Raw genomic sequence first — 18,403 nt, 5'->3', positions numbered from 1 at the left:
AGTAACAGGCTGATCTCTCTTTCTTTTCCCCACAGTCCCAGCTTCAAATATCCTGCTCAGTTGTCAGACTCCATGTTCTGATTTGGACTGTGAAATCGCAGGCACCACTGAGGACAGTGTTGCCTCTCAGGCTAAGGACCTGGTATTGCATGTGCTCTGCAGGCCCCACACATCCTCAATAAGCCAGAGCTCAGCAGAGTTGATGAGCAGATTAAGAATAGGGCTCAGAAAGGCTGGGCGTGGTGGCTCATGCCTGTAATCCCAGCACTTTGGAAGGCTGAGGCGGGTGGATCACCTGAGGTCAGGAGTTAGAGACCAGCCTAGCCAACATGGTGAAACCCAGTCTCTACTAAAAATACAAAAGTTAGCCAGATGTGGTGGTGCATGCCTGTAATCCCAGCTACTTGGGAGACTGGGGCAGGAGAATCGCTTTGAACCTGGGAGGCGGAGGTTGCAGTGAGCTGAGATTGTGCCACCGCACTCCAGCCTGGGCAACAGAGTGAGACTCTGTTTCTGAAAAAAAAAAAAAAAAAAAAGAATAGGGCTGAGAAGAGGCTCCAAGGGGAGCATTTCTGGACCTCTTTTAGAGTTGGCATGGCAAGTCTTTGCAGCCTGAGAAATAGGTTGAAATGTTGCCTTTCACCACCAATATAAGTAGTTCTAAAAACATCACCTGAAGTTTCAACCTGTGCTGTTAAAAAAAAATTAACCCCCTGGTAAAATAACCTGAAAACTGTTCAGCAGTAACCTCTAAAGTTAAACATAGGCATACCGTATGGCCTAACAATTCCATTCTTAAATACATATTCTCAGCAGAAAGGCATACATATGTGTCCCAAAAGACATGCACAATTTGTAATAGTCAAAGCTGGAAACAACCCAAATTTCTATCAACAGTGGAATGAATAAACTGTGGTATAGTCAGAAACTATAGCTCTGAGACTGAGAAAAGTGTTTTATGCTCAAAAACATGGATAAATCTCATTGAGCAAGAGAAGCCAGACATAAAAATAGCATATACTATCTGATTCCATTGACATAAAGTTCACAAATAGGCAAAATTAATCTGTGCTGTTAGAGGCCACAATACTGGTTATCTTGCAGGGGGGCAGTGACTTGAAGAGGGCAAAGGGGGCTTTGATATTCTGTTTCTGGTTACACAGGTGATGGTTACTCAGGTGTGATCACAGGAGCTGTGTATTTAACTAATGATTGGTGCACTTTTCTGTACGTACAATCCTTGCATTGCTCAGTGATGGGGATACATTCTCAGAAACGTATTGTTAGGTGATTTTATCATTGTGGGAACATCATAGAGTATACTCACACAACCCTCAATGGTACAGCCTACTATGCACCTAGGCTGTAATGTATGGCCTATTGCTCCTACACTCCAAACTTGTGTAGCATGTTACTATACTGAATACTGTAGGCAATTGTAACACAATGGTAAGTATTTGTGTATCTAAACACAGAAAAGGTACTGTAAAAATACAGTGTAGGCCAGGCACGGTGGCTCACACCTGTAATCCCAGCACTTTGGAAGGCCAAGGCGGGCGGATAACCTAAGGTCAGGAGTTCAAGACCAGCCTGGCCAACATGGTGAAACTCTGTCTCTACAAAAATACAAAAATTAGCTGGGCATGATGGCGGGTGCCTGTAATCCCAGCAACTCGGGAGGCTGAGGCAGGAGAATTGCTTGAACCCAGGAGGCAGAGGTTGTGGTGAGCCAAGATGGTGCCATTGCACTCTAGTCTGGGTGACAGAGTGAGACTCTGTCTCCAAAAAAAGAGTGTAAAAGATATAGGACACTCACCATGAATGGAGCTTGCAGGACTGCAGGTTGCTCCGGGTGAGTGAGTAAGTGTGAAGGCCTAGGACACTGCTGTACACTACCATAGATTTTATAAACTGTACACTTAGGCTACAATAAATTTATTTAAACTTTTTTTCTTAGGCTAAGTGTGGTGGCTTATGATGTAATCCTAGCACTTTAGGAGGCTGAGGAAGGAAGACTGCTTGACCCCAGGAGTTTGAGATCAGTGTGGGCAACATAGCAAAACTCTGTCTCTACAAAAAAACACCAAAATTAGTCAGGCCTGGTGGTGCGTGCCTGTAGTCCCAACTACTCAGGAGGCTGAGGTGGGAGGCCTGCTGGGAGGTGGGAGGATTGAGCCTGGGAGGTTGAGGCTGCAGTGAGCTGTGATCACACCACTGCACTCCAGCCTGGGCAACAAAGTGAGACCCTGTATCAAAAACAAACAAAAACCACATACTCAATAAAAAAGAAAAATAAAATAAATTTTTCTTTCAGGCTGGGCGCAGTGACTCACATCTGTAAATCCTAGCACATTGGGAGATCCAGGTGGGAGGATCACTTGAGGCCAGGAGTTCAGGACTAGCCTGGGAAACATAGCAAGACGCTGTCACTACAAAAAATAAAAAAATAATAGCTCAGTGTGCTCAGCTACTCGGGAGGCTGAGGTGGGAGCCTGAGCCCAGGAGTTTGAGGCTGCAGTGAGCAATGACTGTGCCAGCCTAGGCAGCAGAACGAGACCCTGTCTCAAAAAACATATTTTTCTTTCTTCAATAATAAATTAATTTTAGCTTACTGTAACCTTTTAAATTCTGTTTCAACTTTTTTTTTTTCTTCTTCAACTTAATTGTAAATTCAGGGGTATAGGTGCAGGACGTACAGCTTTGCTACGTAGGTAAACATATGCCATGGTGGTTTCCTGCACACATCATTCCATCACTTAGGTATTAAGCCCAGCATCCACTAGCTATTATTCCTGACGCTCTCCCTCCCTCCACTGCCCCCCAACAGACCCCACTGTGTGTTGTTCCCCACTCCATATGTCCATGTGTTCTCATCATTCAGCTCCCACTTGTAAGTGAGAACATGCAGTGTTTGGTTTTCTGTTCCTGGGTTAGTTTGCTGAGGATAATGGCTTCCAATTCCATCCATGCACCTGCAGAGGACATGATCCTGTTCCTTTTTATGGCTGCATAGTATTCCATGGCGTATATGTACCACATTTTCTTTATCCAGTCTATCATTGATGGGCATTTAGAAAAATATGGAATGCTTCATGGATTTGTGTGTCATCCTAGCACAGGGTCCATGCTAATTTTCTCTGTATTGCTCCAATTTTAGTACATGTGCTGCTGAAGTGAGCATTTTAATTTTTTGACTTTTGTAAAACCACTTAAAACACACATTGTATAGCTGTACAAAAATACTTTTCTTTTTTTTTTTCTTTTTTCTTCTTTTTTTTTAGACAGGGGCTCGCTGTGTCACCCAAAGTGGCACAATCTCAGCTTACTTCATAGCTCACCACTGTAGCCTCAACTTCCCAGCGATCCCTCCACCTCAGCCTCCCAAGTGCCTGGAACCACAGGCACGTGCCACCACACCCAGCTAATTTTTGTATTTTTTGTGGAGATGGGGTTTCACCATATTGCCCAGGTTGGTCTCAAACACCTGGGCTCAAGTGATCCACTTGATTATAGGCATGAGCCACCATGTCCAACAATTTTCTTTCTTTCTCTCGTTATTCTATATGCTTTTTTCTATTTTTAAAATTTTTTATATTTTACTTAAATTTTTTTTTGTTGTTAAAAACTGAAACACGGCCGGGTGCGGTGGCTTAAGCCTGTAATCCCAGCACTTTGGGAGGCCGAGACGGGCGGATCACGAGGTCAGGAGTTCGAGACCATCCTGGCTAACACGGTGAAACCCCGTCTCTACTAAAAATACAAAAACTAGCCAGGCGAGGTGGCGGGCGCCTGTAGTCCCAGCAACTAGGGAAGCTGAGGCAGGAGAATGGCGTAAACCCGGGAGGCGGAGCTTGCAGTGAGCTGAGATCCGGCCACTGCACTCCAGTCCGGGCGACAGAGCGAGACTCCGCCTCAAAAAAAAAACAAACAAAACAAAAAAAAACTGAAACACGAATACATGTTAGCCTAGGCCTACACGGGGTCAGGATTGTCACTATCATTGTCTTCTGCCTCCACATCTTGTCTCACTGGAAGGCCTTCAGGGGCAATAACACACACAGAGCCTCATTTCCTATGATAACAAAGGCTTCTTCTGGAATCCCTCCTGCAGAATCTGCTTGAGGGATTTTACAGTTAACTTTTTTTTTTTTTTTTTTTTTTGAGACAGAGTCTCGCTCTTGCTCTATCGCCCAGGCTGAAGCACAATGGTGCAATCTAAGCTCACTGCAACTTCCGCCTCCTGGGTTCAAGCGATTCTCCTGCCTCAGCTTCCTGAGTAGCTGGGATTACAGGCACGCGCCACCATGCCCGCCTAATTTTTGTATTTTTAGTAGAGACAGGGTTTCACCATGTTGTTCCAGCTGGTCTCGAACTCCTGACCTTGTCATCTGCCTGCCTCGGCCTCCTGAAGTGCTGGGATTACAGGCATGAGCCTCCGCACCCGGCCAATTAACTTTTTTAATAAGTAGGAGTATACGCTAAAATAATGATAAAAAGTGTGGTATAGCAAATACATAAACCAGTAACGTTGTCCCTTATTATCTTTTTTTTTTTTTTTTTTTTGAGACAGAGTCTCGCTCTTGCTCTATCGCCCAGGCTGAAGCACAATGGTGCAATCTAAGCTCACTGCAACTTCCGCCTCCTGGGTTCAAGCGATTCTCCTGCCTCAGCTTCCTGAGTAGCTGGGATTACAGGCACGCGCCACCATGCCCGCCTAATTTTTGTATTTTTAGTAGAGACAGGGTTTCACCATGTTGTTCCAGCTGGTCTCGAACTCCTGACCTTGTCATCTGCCTGCCTCGGCCTCCTGAAGTGCTGGGATTACAGGCATGAGCCTCCGCACCCGGCCAATTAACTTTTTTAATAAGTAGGAGTATACGCTAAAATAATGATAAAAAGTGTGGTATAGCAAATACATAAACCAGTAACGTTGTCCCTTATTATCTTTTTTTTTTTTTGAGACAGGGTCTCACTCTGTCACCCAGGCCGTAGTGCAGTGGTGCAATCTCAGCTCACTGCAAGCTCCGCCTCCCAGGTGCACACCATTCTCCTGCCTCAGCCTCCCGAGTAGCTGGGACTACAGGCGCCTGCCACCATACCCGGCTAATTTTTTGTATTTTTTAGTAGAGATGGTGTGGTGTTAGCCAGGATGATCTCGATCTCCTGACCTCGTGATCCTTCCGCCTCAGCCTCCCAAAGTGCTGGGATTACAGGCGTGAGTCACTGCGCCCGGCCGTAGTCGCTTATTATCAAGCATTATGTACTGTACATGATTGTATGTGCTGTACTTTTACATGACTGGCAGTGTAGTAGGTTTGTTTAGACCAGCATCACTACAACTATGTGAGTAATGTGTTGCACTATGACATTACCACAGCTATGATGTCACTAGACAATATAAAATTTTCACTTCCATTATAATCTGGTCTGTTGTTGACTGCAACATCATTACGCAGCACATGACTGTATATTATACTTCAACACAAAAGTTTACTTAAAAAATAAATAGCGGCTGGGCGTGGTGGCTTACATCTGTAATCACAGCACTTTGAGAGGCCAAGGTGAGTGGATCAACTGAGGTCAGGAGTTCGAGACCAGCCTGGCCAACATGGCGTAATTCCGTCTCTACTAAAAATATAAAAAATTAACTGGGCATGGTGGGGGGTGCCTGGAATCCCAGCTACTCAGGAGGCGGAGGCAGGAGAATTGCTTGAACCTGGAAAGCGGAGGTTGCAGTGAGCCAAGATCACACCATTGCACTCCGGCCTGGTAGAGAGTGAGACTCGGTCTAATAAATAAATAATTAAATAAGTAAATAGCTAGCCCCACTGACGCTACTGCATGAGCGAATTCCAGGGAGAGCCTGGAAACTGAGCATCTCTTTCTGTGGTATCTTCTGTATCCTTAGTTGCTAGGTTTTCTAAAGTCCTAAAACCTGATGTCAGCAACCAGAGCTGTGGGGACAGAGGGAAAGAAGGAGGTGGCTTAGTAGGATGAGTGTACCCAGGAGGGGCTGAGAGTGTCACTGGGCACACAGAAGCCCTGCAAAGGGCTGGCCCTAGCCCTGCCTGAGCAGACCAGAGAGACCACTGTCTATGTTGAGCTGAGGTCGACTCCCCACAAGCCTTCCAAGAACCTTGATCTGCTCAGATAAACCCCTTCCTTAGCCCTCTACAGTAAAAAAGAGAGAGCATCTTGTCATAGGCTGTAGGCAGGGGTGGGCGGAGGAGTTGAATTGGACCCACTTTAGGCTGGGCATTTGGTCCCAGTTTCACCAGTCTTTCTACATTGTTTGAGCTCTCCCAGATTGTCAGCTCCCTGCTGGCCAAGCTCAACAACCCTCGGGGCGTGGCTGGGCACTTCAGAAGTTTCCAGTGATGTTCACCTGAGTGGGGCAGGGGAAGGCAGAAGTTAATGGCCCCACCTGCACCATGTCTCAGGGAGGAGAGCTCCTCACCCAAATGTCTGGATGAAAGGCAAAGAGGGATCCACTGGACCATTCAATGCCAGGGAGCCCTAAGAGGTCCTTGCACACAATAGGTGCTTCCTCACCCTTGTTGAAAGTCTAGATGGAATGAAGTTTCCAGTCCTGGGTCTGCCTTAAAGCCAGATAAGCACCTACTCTGTGCGGTGGAGAAGCCTCAAGGTTAGGCCCAGAGAAGATAGGACCTGCCCCAGGCCACACAGTAGTCCCGGGCGGTGGCTGAGTTCTTGGAGAGGACAGTGGCAGCTTGAAAAACTAGTCCATGAAGTCGGACACAAGCAGATATCTTCCTATTGCCCTACCTTCTCCCCACGTACAGATGTGCAAACTGAGTCTTAGAAGACATAGATTCCTAGTCCCTGCCTCACAGCGAATCTGCTGAATCTTAGATTAGTGCTACGCTATCACGCCACTCCTCTATCTCCCTCTCCTTCCCCAGTCCTGAGTTTCTTCACAAAAGCATCACTGTCTACTCGCACCCACCCACTCTTTGCATGCCTCTAGAGTAGGGGTCAGCAAACTGTTTCTGTAAAGGGTCAGATGGTAGATCTTTTTGGCTTTGAAGTCCATAGGCCCATAGAATCTCTGCTGCAGCTCCTCAACTCTGCCTTATAACGTGAAAGCTGCCAGCAGAAACATGTAAATGAACAGGCATGGCTGTATTCCTTTATTTATGGACGCTGAAATTTGAATTTCACAGAATTTTGACACATCTGGCTGCGTGCAGTGGCTCACGCCTGTAATCCCAGCATTTTGGGAGGCCGAGGCAGGCGGATTACTTGAGGTCAGGAGTTCGAGACCAGCCTGGCCAACATGGTGAAACCCCATCTCTACTAAAAATACAAAAATTAGCCAGGCATCTTGGTCCATGCCTGTAATCCCAGCTATTCAGGAGGCTGAGACAGGAGAATTGTTTGAATCCGGGAGGCGGAGGCTGCAGTGAGCCAAGATTGTGCCACTGCATTCCAAATTGGGTGATAGAGTGAGATTCCATCACACACAAAAAAAGTAAAAACTATTCTTAGCTCATGGGCTGTACAAAAATGGGTAGTGGGCCAGGCTGTACAAAAATGGGTAGTGGGCCAGGCCACAGTTGGCCAATTCCCTGTTCTAGATTGTGCCATCCTGGGGCTCAGACTCCCCATAGTCAGTGAGGCTGTAAGTCCTGTCCTACCATATGGGTGGCATGAATGGCGAACTGTTTGGTTTGCTCAGGAATAGGGGTTTCCTAGGCTTTAGATTTTTTGGTGCTAAAACCAGTACAGTCCCAGGTAAACCAGGACAGAACAGTTGGTCACCCTAGACAGTAATCATTAACCCAGAGAGGGCCAGGCTTCAGGAACCAGCTGACCAGGGTTCAGGTGTGGCCCCCCGGGCCTGCTCCAGGCACTGCCTTGTCCTTGGGGTTTGTGGTAGGGCCTTGTCCTATAGGGGCTGGCCCTCTGCAGGGAGATGCCCCCTCCTTCATGCAAGAAAACCTCTGTGGTCTGGGAGCTCTCAAAAGGCAGGAAGTTGAATCATCAACTCTGGTAACGTCTCCGTCAGCCTGTGGGTCTGCCCGGGGAGCTCAGGGCTCCAGGCCCAGGGGGCTGGCTCTGTACTTTGTTTGCTGCTTTCTTTGAACAGGAAAGCGTCAGAATGAGGCTTCTAGAGAAATGAGAGCTGTTGAATCAGATGGGGAGGAGCCCTGAATGTCAGGTTGACCAAGACTCTCACCCCGCTCTGGCCTGGACTTGCTTTGTGGCCTTCAATGACTCTCTCGCCCTCTCTGTATTTTGGCTTTGGCTTCTACCACAGAAATGCTGATTCTTGAAATCCTCTTAAATTAAGAGTATGAATGATGACCAAAGTGGGAGCACCCTGGGTTCCGAAGACTCATTTTATCTTCGCTACCAGGGATGCAGGCTGCTCAGACACACTTCCCTGCCTCCTGCCTGCCTGGGAGAAGGACCTGACCAGCTACCCCAGTTCTGGCTGCAGGGGCTTTAGGAAGGTGACAAGTCTGGATTTAGGGAGATGGAGGAAAGGGGCAGAAAAGGAGGTCCAGGTTAAAGATGGTTATCCACAGATAACAATGACAACCATACCACCTGTTGTCTATTAAGCACTCACGATGTGCCAGCCCTTGAATGATCTCATTTGATCCTCACAATGACTCTTTCATTTGAGAATTGTCATCATTTCCACTTTATAGGAAAGGCAAATGAAGCCCAGAGAGGATAAGTACCTTGCCCAAGGTCACACAGCTATCATGTGGTGCAGCTGGCATTAACTCTAACTGTGTTAGACTGTGGCTTTGAGGGTTGAGGGCTCAGGAAGTCCACAGATAGCAAAGGAGGGATGAGATTAGCAGAGAAGTCTAGAGTAGGGCTGGGGGAGAAAGTGTTCTTTCTTCCTGGTGCTGCATAGAGACATCCAGAGAATACTAAGAAGTCTGGGGTTTGGTAGGCTTGGAGACCATGTTCCCAGACCAGGGATCATGAGGACACAGTCCCTAAGGCCAGCAAACCCCAGACTACCCACAACCCTGAACCCCTCAAGACCATTTGGAGAATCTGTCGAGGGCTTGAGAAGGAAATTGGATACATAGCAGGATTTTGCTACAGAGCAGAAATGAGCATTTACTTTCTGAGCAAAGACAGCCCTGCTCTGGCCGGACGCAGTGGCTCAAGCCTGTAATCCCAGCACTTTGGGAGGCCGAGACGGGCGGATCACGAGGTCAAGAGATCGAGACCATCCTGGCTAATACGGTGAAACCCTGTCTCTACTTAAAAATACAAAAAACTAGCCGGGCGACGAGGCTGGCGCCTGTAGTCCCAGCTACTCGGGAGGCTGAGGCAGGAGAATGGCGTAAACCCGGGAGGCGGAGCTTGCAGTGAGCTGAGATCCGGCCACTGCACTCCAGCCTGGGCGACAGAGCAAGACTCCGTCAAAAAAAAAAAAAAAAAAAATAGACAGCCCTGCTCCAAGGATGCCCCGGGCATCTGTTTATGTACCTCCCCAACCCAGCATGGGTGCCATGCTCAACGTTCAGACAGAGGACCACAAGCCCCGTGCTGCACCATGCATAATGTCCCTCTTCCCCTTATAGGCAGGGGACAATGGGAGCTTGGCAGAGTCTGACCACCCTTCGCAGAGGACCACACCTATGAAGAACCAATAGAGCCGCTGACAAGCTGTGCTCCTGGGATGGGGGCAACCCCCAACTTGCTTGTCCTCAGTAACACAGCCAATAGATGTCTCTGAGAAAAGAGGCCAACCCAGCTGTGCCAGGCAACTGACTGGACCCCTAACTTGGGCTCAGGTCAGGTCTAAAGATGCCTTCTCCCCTATTAGCATCAGGTTCAAAGCAGGCTTAGCTAGACCCTAAAGATTTCTTACACTCTCTGGGGAACCACAAAATTCTTCATGAAGCCGTTAATTTAAAAAGCATCTTGTAGGCTGGGTGTGGTGGCTCACACCTGTAATCCCAGCAGCGCTTTGGGAGGTCGAGGCGGGCGGATCATGAGGTCTGGAGTTTGAGACGACCCTGGCCAACATAGTGAAACCCCTTCTCTACTAAAAATACAAGAAACTAGCTGGGCATGGTGGCATGTGCCTGTAATCCCAGCTATTTGGGAGGCTGAGGCAGGAGAATCGCTTGAACCTGGGAGGGAGAGGTTGCAGTGAACCGAGATCGTGCCATTGCATTCCAGCCTGGGTGACAGTGCAAGACACACTGTCTAAAAAAAAAAAAAAAAAGGCCGGGCGCGGTGGCTCAAGCCTGTAATCCCAGCACTTTGGGAGGCCGAGACGGGCGGATCACGAGGTCAGGAGATCGAGACCATCCTGGCTAACACGGTGAAACCCCGTCTCTACTAAAATATACAAAAAATTAGCTGGGCGAGATGGCGGGCGCCTGTAGTCCCAGCTACTCGGGAGGCTGAGGCGAGAGAATGGCGTAAACCCGGGAGGCGGAGCTTGCAGTGAGCTGAGATCCGGCCACTGCACTCCAGCCTGGGCGACAGAGCGAGACTCCGTCTCAAAAAAAAAAAAAAAAAAAAAAAAAAAAAAAAAAAAAAAAAATGTAATCCCAGCACTTTGAGAGGCCGAGGCAGGCAGATCACTTGAGGTCAGGAGTTCGAAACCAACCTGGCCAACATGGTGAAACCTCATCTCTACTTAAAAAAAAAAAAAAAAAAATTAGCCAGGTGTGGTGGCAGGCACCTGTAATCCCAGCTACTTGGGAGGCTGAGGCAGGAGAATCACTTGAACCGGGAGGCGGAGGTTGCACTGAGCTGAGATCACACCAATCACACCATTGTACTCCAGCCTGGGCAACAAAGGGAAACTCCATTTCAAAAAAAAAAAAAAAGCATCTTGTTCTGTCTGCTATGTGGGCTCTAACCGGAACTGGTAGGGCTATGGGCTCCAGGAGGCTTCATTAGCCAGAGAACCTACTAGGACCGGGCCTGCACTGATGTCTTGAGGTGGAGGTGGGGGCCTGGAAGCTGGGTGCAGGGCTGAGGCCTCTCACTGGGTCTGCACTGGACAACTAGGCCCGGGAGCCAAATCATGCTTGCAGACATGTGGCTTCCATTATCTGACTATATGGGGCAGCCCCGAGCTAGACTTGATTACTGCTAACCTGAAATAGTTCCTTATTAGATAGCGCTAGCTCACCCTCCCAAATGAGTCTTGTTGGGACCCTCGGTGTCTGGCACTGAGCATACTTCCTCATCCTATCCTCCAGTCCCGCTGGCAGGAAAGTAGGAGCACCCCGGCGCTTCTGCCTAGGCCTCTGCACAGACTCCAGGGGCACCTGTGGGGCTGAGGGCAAGTGGTAGCACAGTGCCTCTGGCCAGGACTGGCCCAGTTCTCTTCCCTGCCCCCAGCTCCTCCCCATGGAAGAAAGGGGAGAACAGGACTGGCTAGTTGAGGACACTGGGGACTGGGCCTGCCTAAGAGTGACAGTTCTGGGCCTCTCCCTGCTCCCCGTAAATGCCAGCCAGGGTGTGGGGCCCAGGAGGCTCCAGTGCTTTCCCAGTCCAAAGGTCACTACCTGCCCAAAGGCTGGGAGTGTGTGGAGGGGGCGGTTCTCCAGCCAGGGAGGTGCAGGAATAAAGAGGGGGGTGGGGAGAGAGGAAGAGGCTGAGCTTGTGGGGCCTGAGAGCCTCTCCCCTGGGCAGGGGGGGGCCATTGGGCTGCCTTAGATTCCCCCACCTCTCAGCCTGCTGCCTCTGGACAAAGCTCTGCAGAGGAGCCCCATCTCCTTCAGCCCCCTCCTGCCTTTGGGTGCAAGTCTCCTGAAGGACTTGAGTGAGATGTCACCAAGCGACAGGCTGTCAGGCTCTTGGCAGCAAGTCCTGGCCCAGCGACTCAACGGCAGAGTCTCTCCTTGGGGCATCTGTCCTTATCAGGGGAGATGCTGTCAGACTTGCTAATGGTGGAATTTCTGGCATGTGGCAGGTGGGTAAAGGAGACCCCTGGGCTACGGAGCCATTTGCAAGTCCCTCAGATGGCCTAATGCTCCACTGCAGCCATGGTCACTGGGAAGCCAAGTGGATACCATGGGGCTCCAAGTGGTGGGAGGGAGCTCCTGGGAGACACAGTGCGGCCCCGATGCTCTGGGCATGGGGACATTCAAGCACAGGTGAGAAACTTGGGCAGGGAAGGTGCAGAGGAAACTTGGAAATGGCTGAGAGGCTGGACTCAAGGTCTTTTGGGCTTGAACTGAGCTCAAGCAATCCACCTACTTCAGCCTCCCAAAGTGCTGGGATTACAGTTGTGAGCCACGGCATCCGGCTGGACTTGAGGTCTCTTGTTCCCTGATCCTGGGCTTGGCATGAAGCAGGGAGGAGGCTGAAGGGGACAGGTAAAAAGATGCCTACCTGGGCACTGTGTTGTAGACTAAATGAGCCCTCAGACTGTGGAAGTCTCAGAAATCAGAGAAAGAGGCCTGGTGTGGTGGCTTGCACCTGTAATCCTAACACTTTGGGAGGCTGAGGTGGGAGGATCACTTGCATACAGGAGGTTGAGGCTGGAATGAACCATAATCACACGAATGCACTCCAGCCTGAGTGACAGAAAGAGACCCTGTCTCAAAAAAGAAAACAAAACAGAAGAAGGGACTGGCACTTCCAAGTCAGAGAGAGCTCCCTGAAGAGGTGGGCCTGGTAATTGAGAAAGAAAGCAGTTGAGACAGACACAGGGGGGCTGTGGGAGCAAGAGTCTGGAGGTGGGAGCATGCCGGGCAGGTGCAAGGACTGGTGAGTCACCAGGGGAAATGTGTAGAAAGGCTGTGGGTGATGAGGTGGTAAACGGTGGAGAGCTCTACCCTGAGCTTCATGCCCTTCCAAGCCTTTGCCCATGCTTATGGTTGAATTATGTTTCCATGCCATGCACACAAATTTATACATTGGGCTGGGCATGGTGGCTCATGCCTGTAATCCCAGCACTTTGGGAGGCCAAGGCAGGTGGATCACCTGAGGTTGGGGGTTTGAAACCAGCCTGACCAACATGGAGAAGCCCTGTCTCTACTAAAAATACGAAATTAGTTGGGCGTGGTGGCGCATGCCTGTAATCCCAGCTCCTCAGGAGGCTGAGGCAGGAGACTCGCTTGAACCCGGGAGGCAGAGATTGTGGTGAGCCGAGATTGTGCCATTGCACTCCAGCCTGGGCAACAAGAGCAAAACTCCATCTCAAAAAAAAAAAAAAAAATGTATATACACACACACACACATACATATACATACATATGTTGAAATCCTAACCTCCTGTAGCTGTAAAGGTGACTGTATTTGGAAACAGAGTCTTTGCAGATTTAATAGTGTTAAAATAAGGTCATCAGAGTGGGCCCTACTCTGGTATGGCTGGTGTCCTTACAAGAAGAGGGAAAGTTGTTGGGGTGATGGATATCCCAACTATCTTGATTTGGTTTTATACATTGTATACATGTGTCCAAATATCACCTGTACCCCCAAATAGGTACAACTATTATGTAGCAATAAAACATTTTTATTTTTACTTTTTTAAAAAGAGGGCCAAGTGCAGTGGCTCAGACCTATAATCCCAGCGCTTTGGGAGGCTGAGGCACGAGGATTGCTTGAGCCCAGGAGTTCATTACCAGCCTGGGCAACATAGCGAGATCCCGTCTCCACAAAAAATTTTTAAAAATTTGCTGGGCATGGTGGCCTGTGCCTGTAGTCCCAGCTCCTTGGGAGACTGAGGCAGGAGGATCAACTTGAGCCCAGAAGGTCGAGGCTGCAGTGAGCCATGATCATGCCAGCACACTTGAGCCTGGATCACAGAGCAAGACCCTATAGGGAAGACAGCCAGGTGAAAATGAAGACAGAGACCAGAGTTATGCGTCCAAAAGCCAAGGAATGCGAGAGATTACCAGAATCTGGAAGAGGCAAGGCAGGATCCCCCACTAAAAGCCTTGGAGGGAGCACTGCTTTAACAACACCTCGATTTGGGATGTCTATTCTCCGGAACAGTGGGAATAAGTGTCTGCTGCTGTAAGCCGCCCTGCCTGTGGCACTTTGCTACAGCAGCCCCAGGATCCTGACCCAGCCAGGCTGCTCCTGCTGCCCAGCATGCCCTTCCCTCATCCCTCCAGCTGGCCTCCCACTGCGTTCGAGCCCCGTCAGCTGCTCGGGCCCCCACTCTATGTGCCCCCAATTCTGGGCGCTTATTCAGTAGACCTGTAAGGTTTGCTGGCCAGCCCGTCTCCTTGGCTAGACTGCAGGCTCCTTCAGGGCAGGCCTGACCTGTGCTAGGGCAGTATGATGTCTGGTACAGAATAGGTGCTCCTTAGATGTGGGGTGAATAAAGGCATGCTTGAAGGGTAAGGGGCCCCTGGGAGACTGGGATGTGCCATCTGCTCCTTCACAGCCTGGCTCATCTCGGGCTAGGGACATGGCAGTGCTCAGAGAGGTTACAGCATCTTCCACACAGACCATTCTCAGCTCTGCCACTCTCCAGTTCCCTCTTGGTGCCATATGAGTCTGAGGAACTTGGGGAAATTCCTAACCTTGCCTTTCAATTGAGCCATTAGCCCTTGGAGTTAGCCACAATGTAATTGCTCAGGTCCCTCCAACAAGGGGACTGTGTCTGTGGCTTGATGACTCATGCACACTGCTCCATCCCACAACCTTGGGCAGGACTTGGGGCTGGGGACAGTGCCAGCCAGCACAGCGAGGAGCTTGAACATCCCGTTACCCCAACCCAGTCCCCAGGAACAGAGTATGCTCAAGGCTTCAGGACAAAAATCTAGAAGCAAGGAGATAAACTGAGTGATATTTGAGTGATGAAAAGGAGCAGACAGACAACAGCGAGTACAAAGGCCCTGAGGCAGGAAGGAGCTTGGCATGATCAAGAACTGAAAAGAGCACAGGGGAGGTTGCAACACAGTGAAAGAGAGGTCAGTGATAGGGCATGCGATTAGACGGGGCCCACTGGACAATCCAGGATAATCCCTCCCTCTCAAGGCCCTTAATTTAATCATATCTGCAAAGTGCCTTCTGCCATGTCAGGGAACGTATTCACAGGCTCTGGGGAGTGCAGTGCAGACATCTTTAGGGATAGGCATTATTGTGCCTACCACAGTATCTCTCTCACCCTCTTCTCTGTCTGTCTTGCTCTACTGCTACATTTCTGTTTACCTATCTACCTATTTATTTGAAGCTGACCATGGATCTATTGACCACAGTTTATCTCTCTTCCTACCCCTTTATCAAGCTTCAATAAGTTATTTATCAATCTATCATTCCTCAGTGGCTTTGATCTTTTACTCTGATAATAGCATCACCCCTCAGCCATCTTTCTAATAAACTAAATGTTAAACTCAATCTATCATTTAGTTGTCCTCTGTCCATGATGAATTATCAGTCATCTAGCTCCATCTTTGCAGATGTTGTACATATGTGGACATTTTTTCTCAATGTCTATTGAGAAGATTGATAGATATAAGTTCAGTAAATATCCACTGAGTGCTGGCCATGTGCTCATTGCTATATCATGTGTGGGTGAAATAAGGGGCTGACACCCTCCTTAGCCATAGAGGGTCTTTTTTATTTTATTATCATCCCCTCCATGCTATGATCACCAATCCATACACACTGTCCAATTTTTGGAACCTTTTTTTTTTTTTTTGAGATGAGGGTCTTACTCTGTCACACAGGCTGGAGTGCAGTGGTGTGATCGCAGCTCACTGCAGCCTCAGTCTCCCAGGCTCAAGCGATCCTCCCACTTCAGCTTCCAGAGTATCTAGGACTATAAGTGAGTGCCACCATGCCCAGCTAATTTTTGTATTTTTAAGACACAGGGTCTCACTATGTTGCCCACGTTGGTCTCAAACACCTAGACTGAAGCAATCCTCCTCCCTTGGCCTCCCAAAGTGTTAGGATTATAGGCATGTGCCACTGGCCCTGGCCAGGGACTATTTTTATGTAAACTTTCTTTTTTTTTTTTTTTTGAGACGGAGTCTCACTCTGTCGCCCAGGCTGGAGTGCAGTGGCCGGATCTCAGCTCACTGCAAGCTCCGCCTTCCGGGTTTACGCCATTCTCCTGCCTCAGCCTCCCGAGTAGCTGGGACTACAGGCGCCCACCACCTCGCCCGGCTAATTGTTTGTATTTTTTTTTTAGTAGAGACGGGGTTTCACCGTGTTACCCAGGATGGTCTCGATCTCCTGACCTCGTGATCTGCCCGTCTCGGCCTCCCAAAGTGCTGGGATTACAGGCTTGAGCCACTGCGCCCGGCCATTTTTATATAAACTTTCTAGTGAAATCCAGGCTGCTGTAGTCTGCCTTTGCCTACTAGCCTCCTTGTATGTGCATAAATAATGTAGACTCATTTTAACTTGATGTTGATCTTACATAAAGTGTGGGTGGAAAAGTATATCTGCTGGGCAAGCATCTAGTGCATCAAATAACAAATCCTAAAGTTAAATGGAAATTATTTTTAGGTTGTCTGGGCAAATAGCACAGAAGGTGGGGGAATCCGGAGATATGACCTCAGATGTGACACATGCAGACACACGACACACCACACATACACACACACACACACACACACACACGCATGTGGGTACACACAAATGCACCTTCTCTCTTCCTTCTGCCCCCACACTAGCAGCTCCTTCCTGGCTTCCTCCACCCCTCACTCACACAAAGGGCCAAAGCAAACACTTCAGCACTGAGTCATGTCCTACCTCATCTTGTTTCCAGCCTAGGAATCTCACCTCCCCACCTGGGCTGTGAGGTCTTCTGGCGCAAAGATGGTGTCTGCTTCTCCTTAGGTGTGACCTCCTAGTCTGACCAGCCAGAGGACTGGACACCTAGGAGCTGCTTGCCTTTCCTTGAACTCCGAGGGCAGTTGAGGATCAGGGAGGCAAGAGAGCTAGATGTCGAGTGGTAGACGTTCTCCAGGGCAGCCCCCACAGCCCAACACAGTCCCCTTTCCCCACCTAGGAATCTACCTCTCCTGCCCAAGCTGGATGCCAGGTAATGCATGTTTCCTCTTTCTGTAGCACTCTCTTAGAGGAGCTGCGTTAGGTAGATAATCTGCCTAGAGCTAGCCTAGCTGGGGATCAAATCAACAAGAATTCCTTTGTTTCCAAGCATCTCCCTCACATGGGCATCCAGTGCCAATTTATGTCCAAGTCTCTCCCCGGTGCACGGGACAGAGATCCAGCATATTTGGAGGCAGCTCACTGTGTGCCAGAGCCACAGGTCCTAGAATATCCAGCAGTCACAGTACCCAGGGCCACCCCAGCCTCACAAGTCACTGTGCCCAAGGCCCTGAGGGAAGAACAGCTTACTCACTAGTGCCTGAAGGAGGCTCCCAAGGCAGCCACTTTGTATCCTGGAGACATTCCCAGCAGTGGGAGGCAGCTCAAGGCCAGGACACCATTAATGAAGCCTTCACTGGGGTGAGGCATCTCAGGGCCAGCTGGCCTTGCTGCTTCTCGCCCCACTCTGAGCCTTGATCTGTTCACATACTTGACCCTGTTAGAATCCAGTGTCTGCCCTTCCCCCATCCTGTGGTATCCTCAGGGCAGGGACCTCATGTAACACATCCCTGTAGCCTGAAGCCAGCCCAGTGCTTGGCCCAGAGCTACTGTGTCTGCAGCACAGCTTGCACCAGCTTCCCTGCAGGCCTAGAGCCCAAGCCCTGGCCTCAGGCAGTCTCCGCTTCCCTTGAGGCCAGCCCAGAGCCCCAGCTCAGTGAGTTCTCCTGAACTGTTTAGAATCCACCAGGTAATGAATTGTTCCCACTCTGCTGTCTCAGGAGCCAGGCTGGGCCAGGTGTTCTCAGATTGAATTAGTTGGGAAGAAAGGGCACTCCACGTGCTGGAGGAGGGAGCACCTCCTGGAGGCCATGCCACTCAGAAACTTTCTCCCCACACAGCTTCCAGCCCCAGGCCGCCCACCCGGGTCTCAGCAGACCAAAGGCCTAGTGAGGCTTTTCTGAGCCCCTGCTGCAGCCCAACGTCCATGAGAAGGCTCTGGAATGCATTTAGGATCTGAGACTGGTCCAGCTGGAACAGCCCACACAGATCCTAATCCTGGGGCCCAGAGAGGGCCACACAGGGGGCAGCCCTGAGGCTAGCCTAGAGGGTAGGTTTCTTGCCCCTTCCTGCCAGGAGAAGCGTGTCCTCCCCACACCAATGATGTTTATGTCCCTGGGAGGATTCCAAGCACCTGTGGGGAACCAGCACTACCCAAATGCAGAGGGCTTCTTGGGTTCCCCCAATAACCATAAGGTCGATTCCTCCCCTCCATCTCCACAGCTCCTGCCCCTGCCCTTCACCCCCTTCCAGTCTTGCTCCCTACATACTCCAGTACAAGCAAAGTCATGAATTCGGTACATACATTTCCAGACCTTTTCTTCCCCTACAAAAGTGCATATGTTTGTGTCTCCTTGTGTGTTCAGAT

At 49.6% G+C, this 18,403-nt stretch overlaps 1 non-coding gene across 1 annotated transcript; it reads right to left on the bottom strand.

Annotated features, from left to right (window-relative positions):
• Positions 1–3,074: 3,074 nt before the first annotated feature.
• On the bottom strand, positions 3,075–3,181 carry LOC117066161. Its single transcript, XR_004430161.1, has one exon. It is a non-coding gene; the product is annotated as a U6 spliceosomal RNA (small nuclear RNA).
• Between the last annotated feature and the right edge of the window lie 15,222 nt (positions 3,182–18,403).

This window comes from Trachypithecus francoisi, unplaced genomic scaffold (assembly GCF_009764315.1).
Source record: "Trachypithecus francoisi isolate TF-2019V2 unplaced genomic scaffold, Tfra_2.0 Lachesis_group2, whole genome shotgun sequence".
In the NCBI taxonomy this organism is placed as follows: Eukaryota; Metazoa; Chordata; class Mammalia; order Primates; family Cercopithecidae; genus Trachypithecus; species Trachypithecus francoisi.
This window is presented reverse-complemented; position numbering and strand designations above follow the sequence as displayed.